At 33.1% G+C, this 19316-nt stretch overlaps 1 non-coding gene across 1 annotated transcript; it reads right to left on the bottom strand.

The window, feature by feature from the left end:
• Window positions 1-18791: 18791 nt before the first annotated feature.
• Window positions 18792-18864, bottom strand: Trnam-cau (transfer RNA methionine (anticodon CAU)). Its single transcript has one exon. It is a non-coding gene; the product is annotated as a tRNA-Met (tRNA).
• Between the last annotated feature and the right edge of the window lie 452 nt (window positions 18865-19316).

The raw sequence follows: 19316 nt of genomic DNA, 5'->3' as shown, positions 1-19316 counted from the left end.
TCAACGGACTGTTGCACCACCAAATTTATTTTATTTTGTATTAACCTGGAACAGTATTATAGTAATAAATATCAACATTTCATTGGTTTATATTTTGTTTTATAATTCTTCAAACCTAAGTTTTAACTTCCCATAGGAAGTTATTGTAATGGGTATGATTTGTCCAATTGAACATTTTGACATTTCTCGACGTTTCAAGGTCCATAGAGCCGAAATAAAAGATTTTTAGAAAGATGTCTGAACGTGAGTGTGTACGTTTGTTCGTACGTCCGTATGTTCGCGACGTTTTTTTCGTCGTCCATAGCTCAAGAACCAGAAGAGATAACGACTTCAAATAAATTTTTTACGGAGATAATAAGGAAGAAAAATGTAAAAAGGAATCTCAAGAAAATTGCGTAGGTAGTTTTTTTACCATTGCAGTTTAAAAAAAGGTGAACATTTTGATTAACCCTAATATCTTACAAACCAAAAACGCTAAAGACTTGAATTAAATTTTATATTACATATTGTACCGTGATACCAAACAAGTATATTTTTGTAAAAAATCCTGGAATGCGTCCCACACTGATAACTTTCCATCCCGTCTAACGATTTGTCTTGCTTAAAAGTTTGTCGATATGTACTCGTATCAATTTTTACCAAATTTGCGTACTATTTTTTGTAGATTTTATTTTTTATGAAAAAACGGACTGTTGGATTTTTATATAAAAATTACTGAATATCGAAAACAATCTAATCTGTGAAATAAAATAAGTTTGAACCCAATATTTAAAATTTTTGAAAAGATATTTGAGTCGAAAATCAATTTTACCAACTTTTATTAATTTTTTGTAGGTATTTATTTTTTTGTAAAAAACTGTCAATTCGATTTTTCTCAAAATTTTATTAGATGTCAACATTATTCTTCGTTGCACAAAATCGTTTTGGAGATAAAATCATATTTAAGTCGTAAAATGCAGGTGACACATTTTTTTTCACTTTTTTTTATTTATAAAAAAAACCGTTAAATGGATTTTCTTCAAAAAATAAACTTCTTTGATATCACGTTACAATATATTATATTAAATTTAATTCAAGTCTCTAGCGTTTTTGGTTCGTAAGATATTTAGGGTTAACCAAAATTTTCACCTTTTTTTCAAACTGCTATTGTTAAAAAACTACAGACCTTTCTTCATCTGTCTGCCTTATTATCTGTATAACAAAATTTATTTGAAGTCGCTATCTCTTCTGATTCTTGATCTTTGGACGACGAAAAAAACGTCGCACACGTACGGACGTATGAATTTACGTACACACGCACGCACAGACATCTTTCTAAAAATCTTTTATTTCGACTCTAGGGACCTTGAAACGTCGAGAAATGTCAAAATTTTCAATTTGACAAAGCGGACCCATTACAATAACTTCCTATGGGAAGATAACAATTGTATGCAACAAAACTTTCTTGATATCTCGTAAAATTTTGAGGAAAATCAAATTGACAGTTTTTTTTATAAAAAAAATAATAACCTACAAAAAAATCACTCAAAGTTGGTAAAAGTTGATTTTCGAGTTAAATATCTTATCAAAAACTTGGGATTAGAATTTCAAACTTACTTTATCTCATAAGAAATTATGTTTTCATCATTCCGTAAAATTTTGAGAAAAATCGAATTGACAGTTAGTTTTACAAAAAATAAAAGCTTAAACAAAATTTAACAAAAGTTATTAAAAATTGATTTTGGACACAAACATCTTTTCAAAAATTTGAGACATTGCCGTTAAACTAATTTAAAAAAAAAAAAAACATTGTTTTTAAAATTGAGTACAAAACCTACAAAATAATTAACAAAAGCAATTAAAAATTGATTTACGACTTAAATATCTTTCCAAAACTTTGAGATTTTGGCTTAGATCTAATTTTATTTTACGATAAATATTAATTTAAACATTCGACAAAATATTTTGAAAAATCGAATTGAAAGTTTTTTAACAAAAAAAAAAAAAAAAGCCATTTTTAAAAGTTTGTAAAAATTGATTTTCGGCTCAAATGTCTTTTCAAAAATAAAAAATATTTGTGTAAAACTTATTTTTTCTGATTGTGTTTGTGATTAAAATTGAATAGTCCGTTTTTTCATACAAAAATAAAATCTACAAAAAACAGTACGAACATTTGGTAAAAATAAAGTTTGGTTCTCGATATCATGTGAACAATAGAAGGTATTGACTTTAAATTAATTTCATTCATCCAATTTTTATATGTTCCTAGATTTGAATTTGTCAATTTTGTCATCAATATAATTTAAGTAATTCAAACAATTTCTAGTAATTTTCACACATAACGCCATCTTCACTACTTTAAAGAAGACCTTAAACAGAAGCCTAAAAGTCTTAAGCAAAATAGATTTTCTAAGATTGAATAACACCGCAAATCTACACGAAGTATAAAAGAAATATGGCTTTAATTTTCGGGCCCTGCGTTAATTGCGTCATTGGTCTTAATACTTCTTCCAAAATGAAGATGTTTTTCTCAATCAGTGGGTTTATGTTTTCCACACCTAGAGTGTGACCTGAAATACCTTTGGATACAATTTTTGGTGTTTACTGAAATTCCTAACTGCATAGAACACTTGTATGATTTCAAAAGCGTTTTCACAGATTTTATATTAATTACTTTCAAGTTTAAAAGAACAGGACCTAAGTGCCTGCCGTTTGGAAATCCAAAAAGTTTTGATATTAAGGTTACCTTGATTACTTTTTAACTTGTTTAGAAATAACTAAAATACTTCAATAAAAAGAAAGTCAAATGCTTAAAAATGTTCAAAATTAGTTTCTTGCTAAAATTCTTTGAAACCAGTGTTTATTTTTATCTAAAAAAAACAGTAGCAATTTATATTAATTCCTTCTTAATCTTAAAAAAATATTTATAAATAATGATTATTTGATGGTCAAACCAATGGAAAATAAAATTCTTCTTATAGATTATTGGTCCAACTATAGAAATTAAGCTCTGGTTAATACTTTGCTTCTTAATTTTTCATTTACACATTTAAATTTGCAAAAAAACAGTGTGAGTTCAACTTCACTGCTAATTGGACTCATAAAAACATAATCCAGTAGCTTACGCACCTTCCAAAGAAAAAAACATGAAATCTTAATTGAAATTTCATGTAAATTATTTTGTTTTCTAATAATCTTACACATTTTAATCCTTTAATTAATGTTTTTCGTCTACTGAATAAACAAAAATCATACAAAATTTAACAGCTTAAAGAAAAAGATAATGATTTTCTCAGCTTAAGCTAACTTAATCCTCAAAAAGGTATAAATCTACTCGATCTACTGGCGTTTAAAACCTTTCGGATGTTGACCAATATCTTACTGCCTAAAACAAATAACCTTGCCCATATGAAAATACTACTATCTAACTTATACCGACGTTCATTCATATTTGCATTTGAATTGAAATTAATATTAGAATTAAATTAAACTGATTGTTACACCTAATCGATCATGTGCACGAAGCACCTCCAAATGTCGGAAATGTCAATTTTCATTTACAACCACAATCAGCTGTTATTTGATACATAATGGATAATGGTGGCGGACTATAATCTGCATAATTTACAATCTTTTCAAAAAATCTATTGTTTATGTCATTAGTTTTATCTGCATATTAACAAAATCCAAAAATTAATATAAAAAACAAATTAAGAACCCAAACGTATATTTGCTGAAGGCCCAAAAACACTTCTTCTCTTATGACAGCATCTCTAACTGTCAGAGTCTCCAGACGCGACACCTTATCTGCATAATCTGACTGAATGCGCGCATTGCCTCAGAGGCATTCGTTCACACGCAGGGGAAATGTTACAGCGAGAAACCATAAACATTTTTCTATAATGCTTGCCGCCATCTCTAACACCATAGCCACCGCCACCGCCTGCCGTAGCCGCCAACATTAAGGCACTAAAAAGCCACAAATTTTCGCAATTGATCTGCGCGGCCTGTCTGTCAGTCAATAAATCAATTTTTCTGTGGCATTCCCCAGCTCTAGAGACCGCATCAGACAACGCACGGCTCACGGTGGCGGCGGCGGCGCGGTGGTGGGTTGAGACTGCAGAGGTTATGGGGAATAAAACGTCTTCTCGCATCACAATCTTCTGTAAGATAGTGTGACTTTGTCAATTGCTGCAAGCTGTAAATGCTCATAAATTGTCAGACATCAGCAGCGCAGTGTAGAGCCACCACTCCATCACCACACCAAGTCGTAACTATGCTGCCCGCGTCGCGTCAATTGAAAACAGTGTTAAACACTTAAGATAGCGATCTTTCGCTCTCCAATATAAGATATGCCATCAGAAAAGATGCATGCTTAAAGTTAGGCTACAGTTTGATGCTATAACCATTGACAGCTTTTTTCTATGCCCGTGGTGTTGTAGGTCAGCGAGCGACTTGCATCAATTACAATCCAAAGCGGACCACCATCATTAGTTTCACATTGCAGCTTGACTGTGCACTGGCGCGAGCTGTGACTGTGACTGTGTCAAGTGATCAAGAGTGTGGATCTAGGACAAAAACACTTTGGAATAGCTTTTGTTGCATTGGAAATCTAACTTCATGGTATGCGGGGGCCAACTCGGTGCTCACATTAGGATGCCCATTAATGGGTTGTGTAAATGAAGACAAGCATTTTTTGCCCCCAGAGGGAGTTGGTATACGTCTATGAGAAAATTCTGCGTGTGATGCTGTTTCCAGCTCTCTTGCAATTATTATTATTATTTTGTTTAAAATACATGCCGCCAGCCATTATGACGGCTGTCAATGAAAATTACTGTCATGGCAATAAATGTCAAACTGAAATTTGTTGCAGTTTACATGCATTTATGACAGACGCTTAACAAATGACATATGGATTCTGAACTAAAGTCTAGTACCGCATATAGAACACTGCATCAGAGAGAGTTAAGATATGATGGTGATCGATGACTGTGACCTAAATTTATTTGCTAAGACAGTAATAATATGACTTGGCAGTATACATACAATTCTATGAGACATTACAATGTGTTGAATATTATTGTTTTATTAGAAAAGACAACAAAAATTACAAGACACTTTGACTTTGCCAGACACAATTGATTAAAAAAAAATTTTAAGCTCGAGGCTCCTTAAAGTCAATTGGCTTCTAGACAATTGTAATGTGCTTATTACGTCGCGTCATTGGTAGTTAAAGCTGTAATTGATCCATCGTACATATTGTTGCATTTAAGACACTGAATAAATTCAATGAAAAATATTCAAGTTATCTTATATAAGTCACAAAAGAAGAGTTAACAGACCAGAAAACACAAAAATGTTTAAATAACTCACCAAAATAGTCATTTTATTTACTTTCGTTAAGTTTGCCTGGTTTTATAGGAACTATTTTTGACAGCTGTGGAAAAACGTCAAAACTAATTTAAATGTCAAATTTGAAACCCATTTCTTCTTGGTGACAGAGCAATTACTTTAGCATTACATTTAAAGTTAAACAGTTATTTAATTTATTGAAAACTATTTTACCAATAGCTTCGTTCAGTTTTGTTAATTCGTTTTCGTTGGTGGAAATCGGTTACAAATGGAAAAACTGTGTTAACTCACTTAAGTTAACTTAAGCTTAGAAAGGTATCGAAACTTAACGAAACTCAACGAAACAGGAATTATAGTTTGAGTAATGTCATATAAAAGATTTTTTATTTGTACCATTGATTTTGTTTAGTTGAAGTTATAAGAATTAGGTTTAAGGCTTAATGAAGAACTGAACTGAAGCAGTCAGTGAATTTTAATTCAAAACAGTTCCTGTCGTTAAGAAAAAGATAAAATCATTCAAAATTGAAAACTTGCAAAGTAACGGATGTATTGAATCATTCAGTGACAACATTTTTATCTAAAGCTTGGATGCCATAGATATCAGTCACCAATAATAATTCGTCATCAAAGGCAAGCCCACATAAAAACAATTCTTCATCAGTCATAATATCATGACAAATTTGTATATATGCCTTGAATGCCAACCAAGGTGAAAACTTGCAGAGGCAGACTAACAAAATACATAATGATGTTGATTAACTCTCACAAGTCTGCGATTTTATCTGTAAAACTTTTATGAAATTTACCTTACGTCAAAAAATCAAAAGTAAAATTCATCTGCTGAGCTTTGTCTGACATTGAATATCTTAGTTTTTAGTAGTCAGCCAGTTAACCTCGTTGGTTCTTTAAAGAATTTAAACTTTTTAATCATGAAATTAGGGTTAATAGAAAAGAAATACCTGCACAAGAAATAAATAACAATAAATACGAATACGAAAGGAGAATAAACCGAGTTGGCCTTCGAAAAGTTCAATAGCTTCTTATTTTTTGCAAATCAAAAAGTCTACACGGTTGCCGTTTAGCATTCATATACAAAGAGAGTAGTTTGTCTCTTTGGAAAAGACGAGGCTTTACAAAAGAAACAAACAAACAACAACAAAAAATAAAAGAAACTACAAAAGCTTACGATCTTTTCTGAACTTGATTTAGATAATTCTTATTTAATCTTCGAGTATGGATCAATGTGTCTGGATGGTAGAAGATGGATAAGGCACTTAAGCTTACTCTTTAAGCTGTTAACGCTGGTTTAACTTTTGATTTCATAATCTTCCAAGTTTCTAAGCTTAAATTATGTATTAAATTGAGAAGAACTGTATTGTTTAATGACGATAATTTATACACAATATGAAATGATAGATTGGGGTAGAATACGGAAATGTGGCAACAAATAATTTGTTTGAGGTTATGTTATTTAAAGCTTTTGGTGTTCTCTTTGTTGTAATTGGGATAAGGAAATGCTTGTGTTAACCTCTCAATTAATTTCTAATATTAGTTTGACCGATTAGTTTTTGCTTTTTTATAGAAGTTAATTTTGGATAAAAATGCAACAACTGCAGCAACTCATCAGGTCTTTTAAAGAATATGAAGCAACAACACAAAAATCAATTAAATCCTGAAAAAGACTTTTTTGTTTCGTCCTATTAATTAAAAGATTCGTTCCTTGCCTGCACTTCGAGAATGTGAAGCATTTAGAATAAGTTGTTTTTTCCTTGTATTTGTATATTTTCGCACGTAAACTTTTTCTTCGAATTTAATATTTTAAACCTTGGGTCTTATTAATTTCTCGAAGTTTTGATCAAACATCGTTTTTGTAAGAATCCTGAAATTGCCCTATAAAGTACCCACATAAATGTATAAAAGAAAAAAAATGTGAAACTTTAAAAACACCGACTTAAAATAAAATCCTTGATCTATTTAACTGTTGACACTTTATATAAATCAACAATTTATCAGAAACACATAATTTTGTACTTTATCTGATCTGAAAAAAAAAAGATAGAATATTGTGTATGTACTTTTTTGTTCTATTTTAATGTCCGACTTTAAAATTATACAAAACACATAAGTCACAATATTTTAACCACTCACTAACAATCAAATCTTACAACAATAATGAAGTTTGCTTGAGGCATTATTGTTTCGTGTCGTGACAGACAAGTGAGAATTTTCTTCTATTCCATCACATCAATCATAATGTAAAAAGTTGTTCCATACACTTTAAAAAAAACGACAGAGTTTCATAAGACAAAACAAAAATGAATAGTTAATTGAAATAAACAATACTTAATAAAATAAAATTAATTTTAGTATTGTTTATTTTAAATATAAAATTACTTACTTATTTTATTAAGGTGGCGCTAAAGTCCGGGACGGAACTCAACCAGAATTGATCTCCAGTCCAGTTGTTTGAGGGTGCCCCCCCCCCCATTTGCGTGCGCTACCTGAGTAGCGGTCTTACTCTGCTGACCTGATCCTCCCTTCCAGCTGGAACGTTGATGTACATTCAATTTATATAACTCAACCATTTAAGTGGTCGGACTTTTATTTTTTTAACTAGGTCAGTGTCGCTGTAAAGCCCGTACAGTTCGTCGTTGTATATTTTCCTCCACTCAGCATCTATGCAGATGGGACCAAAAATTACCCGAAGTATTATATAAGACGCTTTCATTTTTCTTTGCAGGGGTTCGGGCTTCAGCTCCATAAAAGAGAACCGGGATTATGAGTGTCTTATAAATGGTGATTTTAGATGCTCGAGAGAGGACCCTACTACTCAATAAGACCAAAGAAGCAGTGATTTGCAACAATTATTAGTGCTGGTGTCTATGTCTCAATTTATAGCGGTGCGTAGGTAGACAAAGTTCTTAGCTACCTCAAAGTTATAGCGCTGTCCATGGTGAGATTCAAGATCATTGTCATTCAATGTCCTTTTTTAATGACAGAAGATTACGAACAGCTACAGTTAGAAGATCAAACGGAACAACACGAACCCCAAGTTCAACATCGCCAGACTAAAGGATCCCACGACCCGTCAACAATTTAGGGACCACCTGTCAGACGAAATGAGAACAATCAGCAGCACAGTTTATGACGAAATCGAACAACATTGGAACGCTGTGAAAAATGTTTTCATTTCATAGTCGAAAGAATAGTCGAACAACACTTGGCTTTCAAAAGAATCTTGGACAAGGATCAACGAACACAAACAGCTAAGGGCTCGAATAACTGCTGCACAAGAGGAAGAAAGAAACTAGCTGGAGTCCTCGTATCTGCTTCATCCGCTCATAAAAGAAGTTTGGACCAACGAAGCTTCCCCCATTAGTGGATGAAGGGAATAATCGTCAAGCACCCAAAAAAAGAAGATCGTGCAAAGTGCGAAAACTGGAGAGGAATTTGCGTTCTACCAGGCGTTGCCAAAATAGTAGCAAAAATTATACTGGAACGCATCAGAGAATACCTTGAGGCCACACTCGATGCCGAACAATCAGGATTCCGTGCTGGATTCTCCTGTATTGATCATATTAACACCCGGCGGATCATTATTAAACAGTGCGTTGAATATCGTTCACCACTACACCTGCTGTTCATCGAATTCGAGAAGGCCTTTGATAGCGTTAACAGGGAGTATATCTGGTTAGCTTTTCGGAGGAGAGGCATCCCAGAAAAACTAATTGCTATTATTAAAGCAGCATAAGATGGATCCAAGTGTCATGTTCTGCACGATGGTAGGTTGTCAGATGATTTTGAAATTCGAAGCGGAGTCAGACAGGGATGTATTTTATCGCCAATATTGTTGGTGATAAGCGATGTACTGCGCTCAGCTCTGTCAGGTAGCGGAGGGATCCAATGGACTTTAACATCCTATTTAAAGCATTTGGATTACGTGGACGATGCTTGCTTACTCTCTCATAGGACCATGGATCTCCATCAAATGACAACAAGTATGGGGAGAGAATCAGAAGTTGTGGGACTGAAAATTAATTCCGGCAAAAAAAAAATAATCAGCCTCGGAAACCGACTATCCTCTCACATAAATATTTTCTCGCAACAACCGGTGGAAAAAGTCGACAGCTTTTAATACCTTCGAAGCATCTTTTTCATCGAAGGCGGAACCGAACAAGACGTCATCTGCCGCATCGGCAATGCAAAAGTGGGTTTCGGTATGCTATCAAAAATTTGGAGGAATAACTCTATCAGCTTAAGAACAAAGCTACGACTGTTTCACACAAAAGTTGAATCTGTGCTTCTTTATGGGTGCAGCACTTGGAAGGTTACTTCAGCAATAACAAGAAAGCTGCAAACCTTCGAAAATAGATGTCTTCTTAACATCCTAAGGATTTCCTGGCCATACCGTATTTCAATTGAGGTCCTTCATAGAAGGACAGGTCAGGAACCTAGAGGCCCTATGCCCTCTACTATGGGGTCCTCAACGGGCTTAACAGGTCCGACGACCTAAGTAAGTAAGTAAATATATAATTGGTCTTGCTTTCATTCTTCTCCGCTTTCTTCGCAGGGCTCAAACACTCCACTGGCACCCCGCTTTGATCTTATAATTATGTCTATATCAGCGGCGTTTCCAGGTAATTGGATGGACCTTTTTGAAGATTGTGCCTCTAGTTTTGACGATTTTGCACAATTCTTGAAGAAGTCGGCTTGTAGGTGGCATCTTTTCCGACCTTGATATAGCAGCGCGCATTCCCCATCGTCATTCTTCACCGATAAGTTTGACAGCGATGCCAAAATTTAACATTACTCTGTAGAGCTCTTCCCTTAAGAAGCTGTCACACGCGACTTATCGATTTATAGATGGTGGGTATCGATTTGAAGTTCCTGGTTTTTTCCAAGATCTGCCGTAATGTGAATATTTGGTCAATGATAAACTTTGCTGGCCTTTTAGGTTATTGTGAAACGGCTTCAGACGTTCGCATAATACGGCAGAAAGGATCTTATATTAAATGTTCAGGGTACTGATGCCTCTGTTGTTGGCGCAATTTCATCGTCGTTACCCTTATATAATTTGGAGAAGTGGTCTTTCCATATTCTCAACATAGACTGCGGTTCTTCTACGATTTTCCCCTGATCGTAATTACAGGCTCCCTTCGTGGCTGGTACCCTTGGAAGGTTTTTTTTACCTTTAGGTAAAATTTATCTCTATCTCTCTCTCTCTCTATCTCCTTGATTGCACGCTTCTTATCCATGTGTCCTCTTCTCCTCGTAGAGCTCGCGAGCAGCTCTGGTCCTTCTGTGCAGCGGAGGCGTTTTGTACGAATATTGCTCAGATGCGCGAGCTTGCAGGCATTGTCGTCAAACCACGGGTATTGCTGTGGTGACAGTGTGAAACCTAGCACTTTAGAGGCGGCATCTTCGATGGCTCCAAGGCAATGTTGCCACTGGTTTTCAATGCTTAATGCAGGTTAAGAGGTTTTTAGAGACTAGATCAGAAAAAGACATGGCAGTCTCTTGCGATTGTAGCCATCTAACGTCGAATCTTCTCACAGTACTTCCTTGTTTTGGCTTGGACCGGGATATCCTAAGACGTGCCTTGGATACAATAAGTTAGTAGTCCGAATCAATGTTGGCCCCTCCGAGTGTTCGGACATCCTTTACTATGAAAAAGTGTCGTGCTTCGATCGCAATGTGATCAATCTGTGAATATCAATATGTGTGGACTGCATACTAGCTTCCAGAAGCCAAAACGCCTCGCCCCGCAGGGAAATTGATCAGCCTGAATCCGTTGTCATAGGTGGTGTTGTGCAGGCTGTATCTTCCGATTGTGACACCAAAGATGTCTTCTCTTCCTATAGCTCCGTGCTAAGATCTCCTAGGACAATTTTAATCTCGTAGCCATGGAACTGCATATAAGTCTTATGCAAGAGCTGTGAAGAATGTCTTTGGTGTCTTCATATTTCTTCTCTGTTGGTACATAAGCGCATATTAGGCCTATTTTGTCGAATTTAGCATTGATGCGGATTGTTGTGATGTGCTTTCTCACACTGTTGAAATTCAAGACTTTTTGCCAGAGTTTAGTTCCAACAACAAATCCACACCTAAAAGACGCTACCTTTCTTTTCGGTAGGAGTCACGTAGTTTACATTGTAGTCTTTTAGTTTGCGTTTGCCACTTCTTGGATGGCTATAAATATATGCTTTGCAGCAGTTTAGAGCGACATGAGTGAGGTCTTTTCCGACCTTGATAGAGCAGAGTGCATTATCCATCATCATCTGTACAAACGGTCAAGTTTGACAGCAAAACGATTGATTTTCAAAATGACCGCAAACATTTTGATTTTTTTAAAATCTTTCTGTAATTTATAATTTTTTTAAAAGTTGTGAACATTACTAAAATTAATAGAAAAAAAGAATATACGAAAAGGAAAATAGTTTTTCTAACTTCCGGTGCCATTTGAATTAATTTTGACCTTAAACGTTTTTATTTTGTTATCTCAAATATACAATTTAGTAAAATAAATTATGTAAAAATTTTAATCCTCACGGTCTTAAAGAGATCAAAAGTCAAAACTTCACGCCCTATCAACACTTTTTAGTTTTTTGCCTTTGTTACACCATTTTATTTGATTATTATAATTAATTTGTTCGGTGAAAACTATCAAAAGAAATTCGCCCCTAATTAATCCAATTTAATCTTAACTAAGCATTATTTCTTTTAAACAACTTAATTGTCTAATTTTTCATTTTAGACATCATAAACTCATCGTCTTCCATTGCCAGTATGTCTCGGGATTTAATATAATCAATTTCAATTTTAAAACAAGAACAACAACAAAAACAACAAAACTATCAGACAGCATTTGGAAATATATTTTTTATGAAATCAAAGCTTCGCTGATGACAAAGTGTAATACGATCATGAAATTCATTTAAAATTATTATTAATTTGTCATCGTGGTGTTTGTGGTCCGACTTAGTCTAAACTTGGCCATGCCCCTTCACGTGCCTCCATATGAATTAAAAACATCACAAGAAACATCACAAGTGGCAAAAGATAGTGAAAATAAATTTGCATACTTTACAACTTAAAGTTTTTGTTTTTCAATTCTATAAAGTTCAAATGGAAGGCAGAATTAAGCAGTCAGCTGCTGTGGAGGCTGGTACTGGAGCAAGCAAAAAAATGGGAACAACCAATTAACTTCACATGGCTTGAGAGGCTTTCTGTGGGTGGGCCACGAGCCATAGGTTCGTTGTTTTACCATAATTTATAACTTGTAATTGTAGGGATTGTTGTTAAATTGTTGTGTTAAAATTGAGTAGAGAACAGCAGACTCAATAAATTGACATTAATCGCACTTGTTTGATTGTTTTGTTGCAATATATATATTTTTGTATTGCTTGCCACCATCTGTAGACAAATATGGTTTTATTGCTTTTTAATAATTGCCTTGTTAACTTAAGATACAAGTTAGATAGGTAGATATTTTACTTATGCTTTAATGTGCTTTGCTGGTAAATAGCAACAATGTTGCATTTCTGTTGTTGATAGATTAAGGTACATAATAACTAGACACAAATAAAAGTTTTATGAAGGTTTTAAATGTTTAATGGTCATAATAAAAAAGGATAGACTTATTTGAATGTATGATTGTCTATTTAGAAGGTTTATGATATGTTTTTAAACTATAATTATGTTTTATGTCTCTTTTGAATTGTTTTTGAGTAAAAGTTGATTGCAATCAAAATTTCTTGTTAACGTCTGTTTTTAAACTATAAATAAATTTAAATTTTATTGTTTTTAAACATCGTAAAAAAATGTTGTTCAAAATCTCTTTAGAAATATAGATTTGCGACTTAAGTAAGTAAATAGGAAGTTTCTTTTTAATAGACCGCCATTTGGGTGCGCAGTTGTGAATTTTAAAACTGTCATCTTTTGACTTTTGAAAAGTAAAAAAACTGCGCCATTCCCAAAGGTTGAACTATAAAATGTCTTAATCACGCATAGTTTGTTTAAATTTACTACGAAAACGGCTAAAAAAAGCAACGAAATACTCACAATTTTGCAAGAAAAGTTTTTTGACAGCTGACTGCCAATATCTTGTGATTTAACTCCTTTAGAGTGACGTATACCTGACAATGCTTCACAATCGATTTAAGACCTTAAGTGGTCAGTTTTAGCTACCATATGGTTTCCATCATTGAAGCCATTCATTAAACATTTTTTTACAGAACGATTACAGCGATTATTGAAAATGTCTGTCATTAAAACGAATTTGTCTGCTTGAAATCAATCAATTTGAGGTTAGAGTCGTTAATTCAACCAAAACTGGCAGAAGGAAAAAACTAAAAATCTTGCAGTGGAACGATTATGACACCAATTATGAAATCGAAAATAAGCTTTTCATTGAAATTGATTTCATCCTTAAACTATCAAAATTGAACTTAAAAAATGTTCAGGGTTAAATAAAGTATTTTTCTTTGTAAACAAAAAGTCTAGAAATAATTACCTTCATATTAAACACCAAATATTACATATTTGCTTTTAAATATCGAAATTAAATGTTCTATATTAAAAACCAATGACATACCTATAACTGGCCCTTAAGGATGAAATTCAACAACTTATCAAGGACCAACAACCTTAAATGTGCGATTTAGTCATGGGAAATTTCACTAAAAGGATATAGTGGTGCAACCGTAGTCGTGGCTGACATTTTGCTGTCCGTTATTAAATCCCTTTCTACTTTAAAATAATCCAAGCATCTAACTAAATCTAAAAACAGATATCGTATATGTGCCTGAAAACTAGTTTCAACCAGGCATATGTGATGATTTTTATAGTTTGAAGGGTTTCAAAATTTTCCAAACCGATAGAAAGTTCAGTTGTGGGGAAGGTGCCGCTTTGTTTGTGTGTGACGGGATAAGTTGTAAATTAATATGCAAATCTGATGACGACTGTCCTTTTGAATATATATTTGTCAGTAGCATTTGTAACACTGAAATTGTTTAAGTTGTATTAGTTTACACACCATACAACCATATTAGCATAATACTATTGGTTACGACGTTAGAGACATTTTCTTCTGTTGGATAAGTATTCAGCTGAAAATGTATTCAAGGCGCTGAATCTGAGTCCCGTTAACTGTTCCACTGCTACCCACTTCACCAAAGAGTCTAGTTCGCTACTAGATCTGTATCGGTATTAGTAAGGTTATGCTTTAAAGCCAGCTTTCAGCACCTGGTTTTTGCAAGCACTATCTATTTAATTTTTGTATGATTGGATTTAGTTTTTCAGGTTGATCAACAATTTTTTCAATACCGAGACTTCAAAAACTTAAACACATCTGACTTAGTGCGTGATTTTGACTGCGTAGAATGGAACTCACCGTACCATATGCTTAATGTAAATGATCAAGTCAGGTTTTTACGGCATAACGTCAATCATTTTTTTGAGAGGCGATTTTCTATTAAAACCCTTTTCATTAGGCATACGGCTCCACCTTGCATGAATAGCGACATCACTGCTCTGATGTCACGACGGGATGCCGCCTACAGTCAATGGAGACGTTACAAACTGGAGCACTTCCACAAATTGTATTGCAGACTGCGTAATCAAGTTGTCGTAATGATCAGAACGGCAAAAAGACTTTACTATGAAAAAAAACCTGGTTCCGGCAAAAAATTATGGAAAAACCTGCGTGAAATCGATATTGGAAAACAATCTAAAAAGCCTGTTGGTGACATCTATGATAATGTTCTCAACACAAAGTTTACGTCCATGCCCTTAAACGTTGCCTCACCGCACCCGTTTCCCTTACTGAGGAGCAACCAATTGCTTTCAACAGCTCTCTGAGTTTTATAAGAATACAAGAGGAAGACATTGAAAGGCAATAATATCGATTAAATCTAATACTACTGGCCTGAAAGAAAAGGACCCTTAGTTCTTAATACTACAGCTTCCATATATACTGTGCTATATAGCCTACATATTTAACAGTATATTGACTACTTCCGAGCTTTCTTTAGAATGGAAATAGGTGTTTGAAAAAACTATTCTTTTGCAGATCCAAAAATATCTTAAAATCAACAACCTGTTTAGTACCTGTCAGTCTGGTTTTCGACCTAAGAACAGCTGCAAATCCGCCTTACTTTTTGTAACTGATGAAATAAGAATGGCAATGGACAGTGATCATGTAACGTTGCCAACACTGTTAAAAATTATTCAAAAGCTTTTGTTACTGTTAACCACTCAATTTTTTTTTGAAAGCTGCAAATTAACTTTGGGGTTTCTTAAGAGTCCTGTAAATTGTTCTTTCGTATCTCAGCGGAAGGCAACAATGCGTAGTGGCCAATGGATGCTTTTCCATCAACGTTTTGAGTGGAGTGCCACAGGGATCTATCCTTGGACCAATCCTCTTCTCACTTTACATAAATGAGTTACCACAAGTTGCTAAAAATTGTTTAATTCATCTTTATGCTGATAATGTGCAGATGATAAGTCGACTGTTTTTAGCTAAAAATGATGCCGTAACTTTGATGAACGAGAACCTGCTCCGCATTTCACAGTGGTAAAAAAAGAACCATCTCCGCCTTAACCCTGTCAAATCAATATCCCTCCCCATCTATCGCAAAAACTTCGATATATCGGGTTTAAGCTTGTTGAAACTTGACGACGAAACCATTGAATATGTCAGCACTGCTAGAAACCTAGGAGTAGTATTCAATCGCACTCTCACCTTAACAGTTTCATTGGTAAAGTCTATACAAGTCTCCGCCTTCTTCAAGTCACTCGAAATTTTATCCCGATCAAAACTAAACTTTTACTTGCTAAGGCCATTATACTACCAATTGTGCTGTATGGGTGTGAAATCTTTTGTAAACTAGACTGTGTGACTAGCCGCAAATTGAATGTTGCTTATAATATTATTGCCAGCTGTATTTATAATCTACGACGTTATGATCACATATCCATTTTTGCGGTACAGATTTCTGGTTGTATTCTAGACAGCTTAATAAACTTTCGCTCTCTAAATTACCTGGATGAAATCATCCAAGTACAACAACCTGATTATATATACGGTAAGCTGAATTTCGCTCATTCAACAAGGTCCTTTGCTTTAATAATACCCTTATACAATTTTAAGCCTTTGGAACTCTGAGCCCATCGCTATGAGAAGAATAAGTAGATTTAAATTTGTACTTTACCCTATTTGGCAAATAATTGATGTTATATTTCCTTTTCTTTATATAAATATGTAAATAGAAGTCGTAGGTATATCATTTTTATTCGAATTCTGAAATTGATGCAAAGGCTTGCAACACTTTTTAAGACTCATGCCATATCTTGTAAGCAATCTTTGAAATAAATAAAATACAAAATAAAAATAACTATGCTAACATTTAATAAGGTTAAAATCTTTTAGTAATTTAATAAATCCATATACTTCTGAGTTTCTGACATTTTCAAATAAAAGAACCGCTCTTTAAAATTAGGTTTGTTTGCTAAGTTGTTAACTTCCCATAGGAAGTTATTGTAATGGGTCCGATTTGTCAAATTGAAAATTTTGAAATTTCTCGACGTTTCAAGGTCCCTAGAGTCGAAATAAAAGATTTTTAGAAAGATGTCTGTGCATGCGTGTGTACGTACGTTCGTACGTTCGTACGTCCGTACGTCCGTACGTCTGTACGTCCGTACGTCCGTACGTCCGTACGTCCGTACGTTCGCGACGTTTTTTTCGTCGTCCATAGCTCAAGAACCAGAAGAGATATCGATTTCAAATAAATTTTGTTATACAGATAATAAGGCAGAAAGATGCAGAAAGGGCTCTCAAGAAAATTGCGTGGGTGGTTTTTTTACCATAGCAGTTTAAAAAAAAGGTGAAAATTTTGGTTAACCCTAAATATCTTACGAACCAAAAACGCTAGAGACTTGAATTAAATTTTATATAATAAACTGTAACATGATCTCAAAGAAGTATATTTTTTAAAAAAAACCTATCTAACAGTTTTTTTCTAAATCAAAAAAACTGAAAAAAAAAATTTTTTCACCTCCAAAATTTTACGACTGAAATATGATTTCATTTCCAAAACAATTTTGAGCAACGGAGAATAATGTTTTTGAGATCTGATAAAATTTTGAGAAAAATCGAATTGACAGTTTTTTTTATAAAAAATAAAAATCTAAAAAAAAACATTACTCAAAATTCGTAAAAATTAAATATCGATTCAAATATCTTTTCAAAAACTTGAAATTTAGGCTTCAAACTTATTTTATCTTATAAGAAATATTGTTTTCAACATTCAGTAAAATTTTGCGAAAAATCGAATTGACAGTTTTTGTACAAAAAATAAAAATTAAAAAAAAAAATTAATAAAAGTTGGTAAAAATTGATTTTCGACTCAAATATCTTTTCAAAACTTTGAGATATTGTCTTTAATTTACTTTTATCTTTCAAAAAATATTGTTGTCAACATTCAGTAAAATTTTGAACAAAATCGAATTGACAGTTTTTTATAAAAAATTAAAAACCGAACAAAAATTAACAAAAGTTGGTAAAAATTAAATATGGATTCAAATATCTTTTTAAAAACTTGAAAGTTAGACTTCAAACTTATTTTATCTTATAAGAAATGTTGTTTTAAGCATTCTGAAAGATGTTGAGAAAAATCGAATTGACAGTTTTTTTACAAAAAATAAAAACCTTACAAAAAATTTATAAAAGTTGGTAAAAATTGATTTTCGACTCAAATATCTTTTCAAAACTATAAAATATTATCTTCAAACTAATTTTATCTTATAGAAAATATTGTTTTCAACATTCGATAGAATTTTGAAGAAAATCGAATTGACGGTTTTTTACAAAAAATAAAACTCTAAAAAAAACAATACTAAAACCTGGTAAAAATTTACTTTCGACTCAAATAGCTTTTCAAAAATTAAAAATATTGGCTTCAAACTTATTTTATTTTACAGAAAATATTGTTTTCGATATTCAATGATTTTTATATAAAAATCCAACAGTCCTTTTTTTCATAAAAAATAAAATCTATAAAAAATAGTACACGCAAATTTGGTAAAATTGATACTAGTACATATAGACAAACTTTTAAGCAAGACAAATCGACAGACGGGATGGGAAGTTATCAGTGTGGGTCGCATCCCAGCCTCTTTTTTTTTTTAGTAACTATCACTTTTATTATTTAGACGTGATCAGATGCATAATCTTTAATGAAATTAATATTTCACTATGATTAGCAAAAGACTTCAAATTTTAGAATAGATACTGAATTTCAAAATCTTTACAAGTAAAAAATGCTGACCAAAAATGTTCGCCATTAAACAATAAACATTGTTTTCATCGTTTTAAATATAATTGGTTTTGTGCTATTCGCATGTTTTGAAGTTTCTATGCAGTTTTTTTGAATTGCAATGACAGAATTATATAAAAATAATAATGCCCCGGGTGAGGCTCGAACTCACGACCTTAAGATTATGAGACTTACGCGCTGCCTACTGCGCCACCGAGGCTATACCTAGAACCATTCTAATAACCATTTTATCCATATCTATATTTGTTTACAGTTATTTTAGAATTAAAGCTTAGGAAGCTTTAGAATAAATTATAATGTCAAAATAAAAAAAATCTTTTAAGTTTCCTATTACAGAAAAAATTACTGCGTAGACATAAAATTTAGGCTAAAGTTAGCTTTTTTTCGAAAAATTCTTAAAAGCTTATAAGTTTGATGTTCAGATAAAAAAGTATCCAAATGTTATACCTACATGGCCAATAAATATTTGTATTGGTTTAATTTAATCTTTTTATTTTTATTTTTATAAGCTTTGCTTTGTCATCTTTTTGAGATGCTATTGTTAAGATACACTCATAAAACAAATCTTACGTTTTCAGTGTGGAATTTTGAAGTACTTTCAATAAGATTTTGATGTTGAATCAGTGGAAAGCCCCAAACTTGAACTTTTTT

This window comes from Eupeodes corollae, chromosome 2, assembly GCF_945859685.1.
Source record: "Eupeodes corollae chromosome 2, idEupCoro1.1, whole genome shotgun sequence".
Taxonomy (NCBI): Eukaryota; Metazoa; Arthropoda; class Insecta; order Diptera; family Syrphidae; genus Eupeodes; species Eupeodes corollae.
The sequence above is the reverse complement of the archived record's forward strand: the minus strand, read 5'-3'. Positions and strand labels throughout refer to the sequence as shown.